The sequence below is a fragment of the Macaca thibetana genome, chromosome 3 (genome assembly GCF_024542745.1).
Source record: "Macaca thibetana thibetana isolate TM-01 chromosome 3, ASM2454274v1, whole genome shotgun sequence".
NCBI lineage: Eukaryota > Metazoa > Chordata > Mammalia > Primates > Cercopithecidae > Macaca > Macaca thibetana.
Window position 1 is genome coordinate 97,966,624 of NC_065580.1, and position 13,166 is coordinate 97,979,789.

At 45.2% G+C, this 13,166-nt stretch overlaps 1 pseudogene; it reads right to left on the bottom strand.

Moving 5' to 3' along the window:
* Positions 1–3,602: 3,602 nt before the first annotated feature.
* On the bottom strand, positions 3,603–10,607 carry LOC126950055 (coiled-coil domain-containing protein 86-like; annotated as a pseudogene).
* Positions 10,608–13,166: the final 2,559 nt, after the last annotated feature.

A 13,166-nucleotide genomic window follows, 5' to 3' on the forward strand; every position in this document is an offset into this window, starting at 1 on the left:
CAGGATTTCTGTGTTCCCTCTGAATTACTGTAAGGCAGGCAGCATGGTGGTTGAGCTTGAGGCTCTGGAATCACATAGTCTGGGTTCAAGTCTTGGCCCTGGCACATATTAGCTATGTGGCCTTAGGTGAGTTACTTAACATCTCTGTGCTTTTATTTCCCTCATTCAGAAGTTAGGGATGATGATTGCACCTCATGGAGTGTTCTAACAATAAGATGAGATTGTATGTAGCAAGCAGAGTGCTACTCTGGGTAGTAAGGGGTTGATAAATGCTACTATTGTTTTTGTGCACTAGAAGTTTTCACAGAATAGTTTATATGTGAACAGCTCTGTACTTTTTCAATACAGTATAAAGTTGCTTAAAACATACTTTTTAGTGCAATTTTAATAACATGCCTCTTAGTTATTCTTTAACCTTCATCCCCCTGACACTTTTCAGGTAGACAAAAACATTACCAGTCAAAATTTAAAATCCACATGCCCTTTGACCCAGCAATGGTAATACTAGTATTTATTTAAAACAGACTATTGCCGGGCGCAGTGGCTCACGCCTGTAATCCCAGCACTTTGGGAGGCCGAGGCGGGTAGATCACGAGGTCAGGAGATCAAGACCATCCTGGTCAACATGGTGAAACCCCATCTCTACTAAAAATACAAAAATTAGCTGGGCATGGCAGCATGTGCCTGTAGTCCCAGCTACTTAGGAGGCTGAGGCAGGAGAATTGCTGAACCCGGGAGGCGGAGGCTGCAGTGAGCCAAGATGCACCACTGCATTCCAGCCTGGGTGACAGAGCGAGACTCCATCTCAAAAATAAATAAATAAGTAAATAAACTTTATTTTTTAGTGTTGTTTTAGATTTATAGTAAAACTGAGCAGAGTCATGAAGAGTTCCCATATAGCCTCTGCCCCCACACATGCATGGTTTCGCCCATTATCAACCACCTCTACCACAGCGGTACATTTATTACAATTGATGAGCCTCCTCTGACACATTTTCACCCAAAGTCTGCAGTTTACATTAGGGATCACTCTTGGTGTTGTACATTCTATGGGTTTTAACAAATATATAATGACCTGTCTCTAGCATTATAGCCCCATACAGCATCATTTCATTGACCTTAAAATCCTCTGTGCTCTGCCATTTTACCCTTCCCTTTCTTACCCACCCCCAATCCCTGGCAACCACTGATCTTTTACTTTCTGCACAGTTTTGCCTTTTCTAGCATGTCATATGCTTGGAATTCTACACTAGGTAGCCTTTTCAGATTGGTTTCTTTCACTTAGTAATATACATTTAAGATTCCTCCATTCTCCCATGTCTTTTCATGGCTTGATAACTCATTTCTTTTTAGTGTGGAATCATATTCCATTGTCTGGATGTACTATGGTTTATTTATCAAGTCACCTTCTGAAGGACACCTTAGCTGCTTCCAAGTTTTGGTCATTATGAATGAAGCTGCTATAAACATCCATGTGCTGTCTTTTTTTTTTTTGAGATGGAGTCTCACTCTGTCACCAGGTTGGAGTGCAGTGGCACAATCTTGGCTCACTGCAACCTCCGCCTCCCAGGTTCAAGTGATTCTCCTGCGTCAGCCTCCCATGTAGCTGGGACTACAGGTGCGCACCACCACACCCAGCTAATTTTTGTATTTTTATATTTAAAGCCCAGGCTGGAGTGCAGTGGTGTGATGTCAGCTCACTGCAGCCTCCGCCTGCCAGGTTCAAGCAATTCTCCTGCCTCAGCCTCCCAAGTAGCTGGGACTACAGGCACATGTTGCCACACCCGGCTAATTTTTGTATTTTCAGTAGAGACAGGGTTTCACCATGTTGGCCAGAATGGTCTTGATCTCCTGACCTCATGATCTGTCTGACTTGGCCTCCCAAAGTGCTGGGATTACAGGTGTGAGCCACTGTGCCTGGCCCCATGTGCTGTTTTTTGTGTGAACCTAAGTTTTCAACTCCACTGGGTAAAAACAAGGAGCACAATTGCTAGATTGTATAGTAAAATTATGTTTAGTTTTGTAAGAAGCCGACAAACTGTCTTCCAAAGTACTATCCTTTTGCATTCCCGCCAATAATGAATGAGAGTTCCCCTTGCTCCACATCCCCACCAGCCTTTGGTGGTGTGAGCGTTCTGGGTTTTGGCTGCTCTCATGGGTACATAGTGGTATTTCATTGTTTTAATTTGCATTTCCCTAATGACATATGATGTGGAGCATCTTTTCATGTGCTTATTTGCCATTTGTATATCTTCTTTTGTGAAGTATCTGCTAAGGTCTTCGGTCCATTTTAAAATTAGGTTGTTTCCTTATGTTGAATTTTAAGAATTCTTTGTGTATTTTGGATAAAAGTGCTTTATAAGGTATGCCTTTTGTAAATGTAGTATTTCCTCCAGATCGGTAGCTTGTTATTTCATTCTTTTGATAATGTCTTGGCCAGGCACAGTGGCTCACACCTGTAATCCCAGCACTTTGAGAGGCCAAGGCGGGCAGATCACGAGGTCAGGAGTTCGAGACCAGCCTGACCAACGTAGTGAAATTCCATCTCTACTAAAGATACAAAAAATTAGGCAGGTGTAGTGGCATGTGCCTGTAATCCCAGTTGCTCAGGAGGCTGAGGCAAGAAAATTGCTTGAACTCTGATGGTGGAGGTTTCAGTGAGCCGAGATCGCGCCATTGCACTCCAGCCTGGGCGACAGGGTGATACGCCATCTCAAAAAAAAAAAAAAAGAAAAAGAAAATGTCTTTTGCAGACATTTGAAATTTTTAATTTAATTTAATTTAATTTTTGAGGCAGAGTCTCTCTCTGTTGCCCAGGCTAGAGTGCAGTGGCGCCATCTCAGCTCACTGCAGCCTCTGCCTCCCAGGTTCAAGCGATTCAAGTGCCTCCATCTCCTGAGTGGCAAGGATTACAGGTGTGTACCACCATGCCGGCTAACTCTTGTATTTTCAGTAGAGATGGGGTTTTGCCATGTTAGCCAGGTTGGTTTCAAACTCCTGATATCAGGTGATCCACCCACCTCAGCCTCCCAAAGTGCTGGGATTACAGGCATGAGCCACCACTCCCAGCCTAGTTTTTTAATTTTAATGAAGTGCATTAAAATTTTTTTGCCTTAATTATGCCTTTGGTATTGTATCTAAAAAGTCATGTCATACCAAAGGTCATCTAGGTCTTGTCCTCTGTTACCTTCTAGGAGTTTTATAGTTTTCCATTTTATAATACTAGGATTTAACCCACAGATATGTGTGTTGCATCCAAATAAGTATGCTTGAGGATGTTCTCTGCGGTTTGTTTATAATTTCAAAAAATTAGGAAAAACACAATTGTCCATCAGTAGGGGACTGGTTCAATTATGGCACAATCTATACGTGGTGATGTTGAACAAGCTTCAAGATATACTGTTGAATGGAAAAAAAAATCAATATGCAAAGCAGTGTTAACAATGTGCCACCTCTTGTACTTTGAAAAGGGGCCGGGCGCGGTGGCTCAAGCCTGTAATCCCAGCACTTTGGGAGGCCGAGGCGGGTGGATCACGAGGTCAGGAGATCGAGACTATCCTGGCTAACATGGTGAAACCCCGTCTCTACTAAAAATACAAAAAACTAGCCGGGCGTGGTGGCGGGCGCCTGTAGTCTCAGCTACTTGGGAGGCTGAGGTGGGAGAATGGTGTGAACCCGGGAGGCGGAGCTTGCAGTGAGCCAAGATCACGCCACTGCACTCCAGCCTGGGAGACACAGCGAGACTCCGTCTCAAAAAAAAAAAAAAAAAAAAAAGAAAAGGATACAGTGTATACACACACGTATAAACATACAGACACACATACATACATGCTGGTATACATGTAGACTATCTCTGGAACAATATAGAAAAAACTAAAAACAGTGGTTGCTTCATGTGCAGGGGAAGCAAAGGCCTGGGGAGTGGGGCAGGGATGCGAGGAAAGGGACCTCATCTTCATTATATACTCTTTTGGACATTTTTAGCTTTTGACGATGTGCATGTATTATTCAGTAAAATTAATGAAATAAAAATCCAAATACAATAAATGCATAGCAATGGACACCTGTTCTGTACAATTCAAGGACACATTTTAGGGTTGAAGAAATAATGCTAACGCATTATTAGAATTTAATATTTAGGTATCATACTTTTAATGATTGTAAAGCTAAGATTTCTGGGGATGTGGAGGAAATGGAGAGGGATAATCCACCTACAGGAGGGCTTACAGCATGGACATTACCTCGGGCTTTCCTCTGCTGGGAGATGCAGCTCCATGGGGAGGTCTCTGAGGGCAAGGAGGGGTCTCTCACTGGGTGTCTCTGCCAACCATCCACATCAAAGGTCATTCTCACTCCTGCCATCTAGCAAAAAGGGTGTGAATTTTAGGAGGCCAATTATTAGACTATGGCATTCTCCATTTCTTCTTTACCAGGGTGTCATTTACTAGCATATTTTAGCAAAATAGGATGGCGTTAAGAATGCAGAGGTGAGGAAGCGTGGGAAATGCTTGGGAAGCGAAGGCCTTGACTGGGGAGCAGCAGAGGTCTTTGAGGTATCCTCAGAAAGCATGCCTTGCCCTTTCTCTGGTTCTAAACGGAAAGGCTGCACAGCAGGGAGCTCTGTGTGCCCCACCACCTGATTGCCACCCAGTGCCACTGAAGCTTAGCCTGTGCCCCAGGAGCTAAGCAGAGATGGCCAGCCTCCAGCCTTCCGGGAGCCTCCATGGCCTCCAAGACCATGCTTCATCTTCGTTGGTGGCCCGTGTGCAAATGGGCCAGGGATCTTAGTGACCCCCTTGAAGTCATAGCCCTGGACCTCCTCCCACAACCACCTGCTGTGATGAACTGAGTTTGGCCTCCTTGGCACAGTGGCCGTTCTCTTGTTGGAGGCTGGTCACCTAGAGTACAGTGATTAGAGCCTGAACCAGGCCAAGTTAAAGCACAGGTCTCTAAGTCCTATTGTGTAGAGTGGGTGGAGTGCAGGGTTTCAGTCAGTTTCCCTGACTGAAACTGCAGATAAATAAATTCCATCTCGTTGCCTATCATTTGTTCCTGGTCTTCTCCCACAAGCCAAAATTACCAGAAAAGTACACACAGGTGAGCCAGAGAAAACCAGGGAAGTAAAGACCTGGGCCAGAGCAGCAGGGCACTAAATCTAAACAGGTGCTAGGATCCAGCCCCCTGGATTTCTTTGGGGCCTGGTTTCACCTGGTAGACACTCACCTGGCTCGAGAGTCCTACAGATGACTGCACGGGCTGTCCTGTCTCTGAATCTCACTTAATACTTGGATTCAGAGATGGCTTGTCTGGAAGGAACACTCTGCCCCACATGAAGACTTTTTCTAAAGCAAGACTTTTGTCTTTTAATGAGAAGCATCTTATCATTTTTACTTGACCCCTGGACTGCAGTGGAAGCCGTGTCCCAGCTTGAACGTCCTCTCACTGGAGTGCAAATGAGCTTCCACTTGCACCACGTGTTCCCTGTGTGCCGGGACCTGCTGGGCGGTCAAGTGCATCGTCTCACTTACTTCTCACGGCATCCTCTGAGGTGTGTGCTATTTCTAGCCTTGTTTTACAGAGAGGAGATGGGTTTGGAAAGGAAAAGCAAGTTACCCAAACTCAACTGGGCAGCCTGACTCCATCCCTCCACCCCTCATTGCTCTTTTAGTAGTTTAAACAACACATCCAAAAGTTAAAGATCTAAAATCCCATTTATTGACCCCCTAAAGTCCGATGCTTGATTTCAGTGATGTGGTCCTGTAGTTCAAGCAATGCAGGGTAAAAGAGATGAAGTCAAAATCTTCTGACAGCACCCAGTGCCTTTGCATGCAGGAGAGGGGACGGCTGCCCACTGCTGTCCCATGGATGGTACCTTCTCCTTGTCCTTCCTCCAGAGAAGAGATGTGGTCACAGCTGACCTGCCACAGTGAGAAGCAGCTTCTCTCGGCAGACTGGCAGTGTGTATGGATAATCTCGGGGTTCATTGGACCTGTTCTTGGAGGTGAGGGTCTGCCCCACCAACCGTCACCTTATGTCCACTCTGGCTCAGGACATCTGCTTCTGGGCACACATGCAAAACATCTCCTCCCCAGGCAGGGCCTTTGAGGGGATATCCTTGAGCGCAGCCTGGCTCGTTCAGGCTTCTCCCAATTGGGAGATCATCTGCTTTCATCAATCTCTAAGTTCCCTAGCTGATTTAACAAGACACTAGTGCTGTCCGCAGGATTCCTGGAGTCTACAAGTCTTTGCTTGGAAATCCCTGGGGAGAAAGAAGGGCACCCTAAACTTCTTTCTTCCTCACCTTTAAAGGGGTTCCCATTTAAAATCCTCCCTAGTCCCCTCCTTTCCTAAACAAAAGGCATTCTTTACAGTCCCAACTCACAGTTCTATTTTTCAATATTTGGTGGTTGCTTTAGTGTAAGGTCCTTGGGGTATTTAAACTACATGGATTAAAGAAGAGCAGCTGGAAGGTGGAGAACTTTTCAGCAGAGTATCTTTTCTCTCTCTAATTGGTAGCAGCACAATCTGTAACAAGGTGAGTCTAATTCCATTCTGCTGAGAGAGGAAGAGTTTTGTTTTTATTATCCTTCCAAGACTGGCAAATTGGCAGGGTTTTTTTTTTTTTTTCCTAATATAATAAAAAGTAGAAAAGCCCCAGTTTCTTCCCATTTCTGAGGAATCATCAAATGTGGGGATCAAATGAGGACACAGACGTCCCTTTCATCACACCATTGCCTTGCTCCAGAGCCCCCTTGTCTGCCGGGACCCATCTTATCTAGTCCAGCCTGGTTCAGCATTACTTGGAGACAACGTGCCACCTTCTCCCGTCCCACCACTCTGTGCCCACACCTGCCAGGGCTGGTCTGGAGGGCACCTGCTTCACATCAGCGGCTTTCTCCACCTCTGGACCAGTCCATTACCCACCTTCAAGACCTTCCTCAAACCTCATCTCTCCCCAAAGCTTCTCCAGACTCAACCAGACCCATAAGACTGCTCCCTTTCTGTGAATTCCTTTAGCCCTTATGCCCATTACTGCAACCATGCACTGCGTGGCATAGTTCTCTAGGTGTGATCACAGCAGCGTGGAGGGAACCTTCAACTGTCATAGACATAGACCCTGTGCACACTGTCAAAACAATTACTATAACCCCCTTCATACTCTTATATTGGCCAATTAAAAAGCACCTAAATACAGCCCTCACAGAGGGTAATTTGGTAATATGAATTTAAAAACAATATTTTATAGACCCTTTAACCCAGCAATTACACTTCTAGAAGTATCTTCTCAGGAAAAAATCATGTATGTAGGAATGTCCATTAGGAATATTTATTCTAAAAATTAGAAATAATTCAAATGTCCAACAATAGGAAAATGGCTAAATTATAGAGGAGCTGTGCAAAGGGCTATTCTACAGTCATTCAGATATTATAGAATAGTATTTAATGACAGGCAAAGATATTAAGGTTATATTATTTAGTAAAACAAAACCAAACCAGACTTCAAATTAATGACAAATTTTACTTTAAATCATCTATCTACAGCTCAGAAGAGCTAAAAAAGAAGTAGACAAGTCATAGAATTAGAAGGTAGAGCTCTTTCAATGGGGTAATGATTCATTTTCTATATGCTAGGAAAAAATTAAAAATACACATAAACAAAGGAAGAGAAAAATTGACCAGCTGCCGCCACCCACACATAACCACAGTTAACATTTTGGTGGAGGCTTTCCATGATTTTTCTCTGTGTGCATGCAAGTGCATGTGTGCTTGGGTATGAGTGCATGTGTCATGAGTGGTACTCTTTTAGTAGTCCTTGGGTCATTAACACAGAGATGCAGTATACATCCTGATTTATAAAAGCCTGATGTTATTTTGTACTTCTGCCCTCTTCTGATAATGCCTTAAAATACTAATTTATTAATTTACCCTTTCCATCCCACTCTGACCTTACATATTATTGTTGCCATGCATTTTAATTCCATAGATATTATAAATTCCATGAAGCATTGATAATCAATATTTATTTATATTTCCTACATACACTTTCCATTGTTCTTCATTCCTTTCTACACCTCCAATTTCTGTCTTTAATCATTTTCCTTCTGCGTGAAGAATAACCTTTAGTATTCCTTTAGTATAGGTCTTCTGCTGACAAATTTATCCATTTTTGGTTGAAAATGTTTTTATTTCATCTTCATTCTTGAAGGATATTTTTACTGAGTGTAGGATCCTCAGTTGGTTGATTTTCTGTTAACTCTTTGAAGATGTTTTGAACAGTTTTCCTGTGATGTGCCTAGGTCTGCTTTTGCTTTTATTTGTCCTGCTAGGAGTTGGTAGTACTTCCTGAACCTGTGGCTCAATGTCTTTCATCATTTTTCGAAAATTCTCAGCTACTGTCTCTTCAAATATTGCATCCACCCAATGTCTCTCCTCTACTTTTGGGACGCCAATTACACATTATGTTAGATTCTTCATAGTATTTCCATGTCTCTTATTCTTTCCTCTGTCATCATTCATCATTCCAAATATTTTTTCATGGTCTATCTTGCAGATCATTAATTTTCTATTCAGCTGCGTCTATTCTTCTATTAAATGCACTCAATTAATTAGTTTCAGTTACTGAATTTTTCAGTTTTACAGATTCCATTTGATTTTTCTCTGTGAAAAATCACAATGTTATTTACTTATTTATTTTTGCATTTGCTTGTTTATTATGTTTTCTCTCCATCAGAATGAAAGCACCTCGAGAGCAGGGACTTTGGTCTACTGTCTGTATTGGCTGGTGCCTAGGGTTGTGCCTGTATGCAACAGGCACGCAATGAATATAAATATTTTTGCTGTACACTGGATGGACGTGAGTGATTCTCTGGGGCTTCTGCAGAGTCTGGTTTGGGAAAGGGGGTGCTAGGGAAAAACCCTGCTCCCTGCAGCCTCTCATTTTAATCTTTCAGTGTTGAAAAGTGGGGAGGAGCCAGATTCAGTTTGCTGGGGAGAGAGCCAGTGGGGCGCCAAGGTGCCCAGAGCAGCCTTTGGGAAGGTGTGGGGGAGGCTGGATTCCCAACTGCCAGCCTCCAGGCCTTGGATGGACCTAGGATGCTGAGACAGAACATACAACACTAGGTGAGTCACCCGCCAGTCACCAGCTCACTGAGGAACCAGAATAATGTACTGTTCTTGGTTTGAAGGCACTTGGAGAAGGAGAGGAAGGAGAGATGGGGGCTGAATCTCTTCCCACCCCATCTCTGTCAGGTCCCAGCCTCCTCTCTGGGCTTCTGTCCCAAAGAGACCTGCCTGCAAGCCTTCAAAGGCCTAGGAACCCCAGTTGGGGGTCCCTGTTCTGGAGCCATGGGGTTGGAGTGCCAGCTCCAGCAGAGTTGTCTGAGCTGCGGCCTGACATTATTGTTGGCCATGGAAGGCCTCGGGCCATCCTGAGCTCAGATCTTGGCTGCCGGCCGGCTGCTTCTGCAGCAGGGTCAGGGTGTCCTGCTTCTTAATGCAGCGCAGCTGCTCCTGCTTTGCCTGCTTGAGCTTGGTGGGGTTTCAGATCACTTGGACGATTTCCACCTTTGGCTCATTCCGGGCATTTCAGGTTCTCAGCCCGGTGCTGTTTCTTCTCCTGGCGGCGCCTCTCCTACTCCTCCTCCAGGTGAGGGGCAAAGTCCTAGGCCAGCTTCCTCTCCTGCTTCAGCTTCCCCTGCCACGATGGGCGCAGGGGCTTGTCTTGAAGCATCAGAGAGAATCTTTTCTTGGAGTGGTTCTTCCACACTCAGCCCGATTTGGGCTTCCCCTTCGGGATTACAGAAAGCTGCTCTTTCTTCAGCTTCTTGGACGCTGGGGCCTGGGATGAAGAACCCTTTCGCTTCTTTGCCGAAGCCGTGTGTCACCACCTCCCCAGCTGGAGGTGGTTTGCTCTGCTCGTGCTGACCCTGACCCCGGGGGAAGCCAGGTGCCTCAAGTGTCAGCTCCAGTAGTAGCTGAGAGGGCTCCGGACCCGGAGCTTGCTGAATGGGGTTAAGGCTCTGGTGATCCTGGGCCTGGCAGCAGCTGATGCTGGGAGGCCCCTGGGGTCAGCTCCTCCTTACTTTGGGCCAACACCGAGGCCAGTACTCCCTCGCCCTGAGAACAGTTGGGTGCCTCCTCACTTGGCTTCGGCTGACATCGTGGGGATTCAGGACTGACTCCAGCTGTCTTTGAGGCGACTCCAGGTGTAGGTCTTGCTGACGCTGTGGGAACCCTGGGCCTGATTCTGGCCGCCCCTGGGGGGGCTCCAAGTCTGCACCCTGCTGCAAAGACTGGGTGATCCTGGATCGTCTCCAGTGACCTTTCAGCGGGGCGCCCCAGGTCAGCTTGTTGCACACTCGGAGGAGACCCGGGCTCCCTCGTTTCTTCTGGGTTTGACTCGAACTCCACAAGGACCCGTCTCACCCGCAAAACTGAGGTGAGGCTCTCGGGGGATTCAGGCCCTAGGCCTTCCAGCCCTTGGCTGTGCCTTAGCAGTGTATCCATGGTTCAGCTGTAAGTTTCCAAACCCCTACACATATCCACAATGTTATCTTTAAACATCAGGCATGGTTATTTTAGAGTCTATGTTAATACCTTCCTTGTCTGGATCCCCCGTGGGTCTGTTCTTTCTCTCGATTTTCATCTGTACTTTTCTTTTTCTCATATGCCTGGTTATTTTTGCATAAGTGCCTGAAATTGGTTATGAAAAAATAGTAGAAAAAATTAAAAGTTAGAAGAATGGTATACCATGTCTTCAGAAAGGATTTATCTGTGCATCTGGATGATAGCTGGGGCATTAGCAACCTAGGATCCCATTAATCCAAATTCAGGAATGAGAGGATTTGAAGCTGAGTTTCAGTCCCTTTGAAAGTTAGTTTACGGCTGGGCGCGGTGGCTCAAGCCTGTAATCCCAGCACTTTGGGAGGCCGAGACGGGCGGATCACGAGGTCAGGAGATCGAGACCATCCTGGCTAACACGGTGAAACCCCGTCTCTACTAAAAAATACAAAAAACTAGCTGGGCGAGGCGGCGGGCGCCTGTAGTCCCAGCTACTCGGGAGGCTGAGGCAGGAGAATGGGCGTGAACCCGGGAGGCGGAGCTTGCAGTGAGCTGAGATCTGGCCACTGCACTCCAGCCTGGGCGACAGAGCGGGACTCCGTCTCAAAAAAAAAAAAAAAAAAAAAAAAAAAAGAAAGTTAGTTTACTTCTGGTTCATCTTTTCTTCCAGAGTATACATAATTATGAGTATCACCTCAAATTATAGAGTTCAGTTTCTGTTCCCCTGTGTTCTGCAAAGCAATCAAAGCCCTGTTTATGTTTTTAACCTCTCAACCATAAGTCTCTTCTGAGATTGGCAGAGGTAGTCCTGAATGCCACTGGGTCTCCATTGCTCTGTGTTTCTGCCTTTCCCCAAATCTTAACCTGGTAACTCTTTTCTGCCTTGTTTGCTCTCTAATGCCTTCAAGCGGATTTTTACTACTTTGTTAGCTTTTCTAATGGTCTTCCACTGATAGGTAGGTTGGTCCAAATATCCTATTCTGCCACTACTGAAAGCAGAAGTCTGATATCTATTATGAAATTCATTTTAAAGGGCTTCTATAACTATTTTTTTACCCCTATTACTGAATAATTTGCCACTTTGTTTCTTATTACTGTTGAATTGGTTGTCCTTTGTTCCTTTGAATCTGAAAAGAATTGCCAACCAAAACTGTAGAAAATTACTTCTGCCTGGGACTGCTCAAGGATTCTTTCTCCTGTGGTTCATCTACTTATATCCCACTTTACTACTCAGAAACTCATCCATGATACTGCCTGGCCAATTGGGACCCAAGACAAGAGTGCCTCTTGATGTCTCCCTGAGTGCAGACTACCCTGCCTCTTCCTCTTTGGGGTCTAATTTTTGCCAATGGATGAAAGCCTGTCGTGGCCTAGATCTACTGTCCTAATTCTAATGCTTTGGGGCTCTATAGAAGAAGAAAAATACAGTCTACAATTCCACACACCAAAGGCCTGGGAAGCAAAGCCAAAGCATCAACAAGATCATATTTTAATCTGCCTTTTGCCTGCCTCTCATTTGTATTGGTGAGAGCTACAGCTACTGGCCCCTTTTCTGTCAGTGATTCACACAATTTTGTTGCTAGTGCTGAATTTCCCAGCTACCAGAAAGAGGATCTAATGTTTCTTTTTCAAAGGTCAAGTCTATCACAGTTATTTTTTTGTTTGAGTTGATTTTAAGAACAGTCTTTGGAAGGATAGTGGGTGGGGCGGCATTCTATAACACTGCTTCCCTCTCCAGGGCTCCTAATGAACAGAGGTAGGACCCGGGAGGAGGTAATTGCAGCAGTATCCAAGACTTCAGTGTTGGGTTCCTTTTGTAACTCATCCATCCACCCACTCACTCCCCTACTCTTTGGCTTGGTTTGGGGTGCTATAACAAAGTGCCACAGACTGGGTGGCTTTGAAACAACAGGAATTTATTTCTCATGGTTCTGGAGACTGGAAGTCCGAGACAGTGGTAGGGTTCTGGTGAGGACCTTCTTCTGGGTTGCAGATTGTCATCTTTTCGTTGTATCTTCACGTGGATAAAAGAGTATGAGAGAGCTCTCTGGGGTCCCTTTTATAAGGACACCAATCCCATTCATGAGGCTTCCGTGTTCATGACCTAATTACCCTTCAAAGACCCTCACCTCCTAATACCATCACATTAGAAATTAGTTAATGTATGAATCTGTGAGGGACACAAACATTTAGTCCATAAAACTCATTCACCTCCTCATTGAATATATACTCATTAGACCTTACCACTTGCAGGACCTTTTGCTAAGTATAGTACTTCAGGGGATTAAAAACGTTAGGCAAGGCACAGTGGCTTGCGCCTGTAATCCCGGCACTTTGAGAGGCTGAAGGAGATGGATCACTTGAGCCCAGGAGTTTGAGACCAGCCTGGCCAACATGGCAAAGCTCTTGTCTCTACAAAAAAAAAAAAAAAAAAGAAAAAGAATTAGCTGGGTGTGGTGGTGCAGGCCTGTAGTCCCAGCTATGTGTGCAGCTGAGGTGGGAGGATCACTTGAGGCTGGGAGACAGAGGTTGCAGTGAGCTGAGATTATGTCACTGCACTCCAGCCTGGGTGACAGAGTGAGACCCTGTCTCAAGAGAGAGATTAG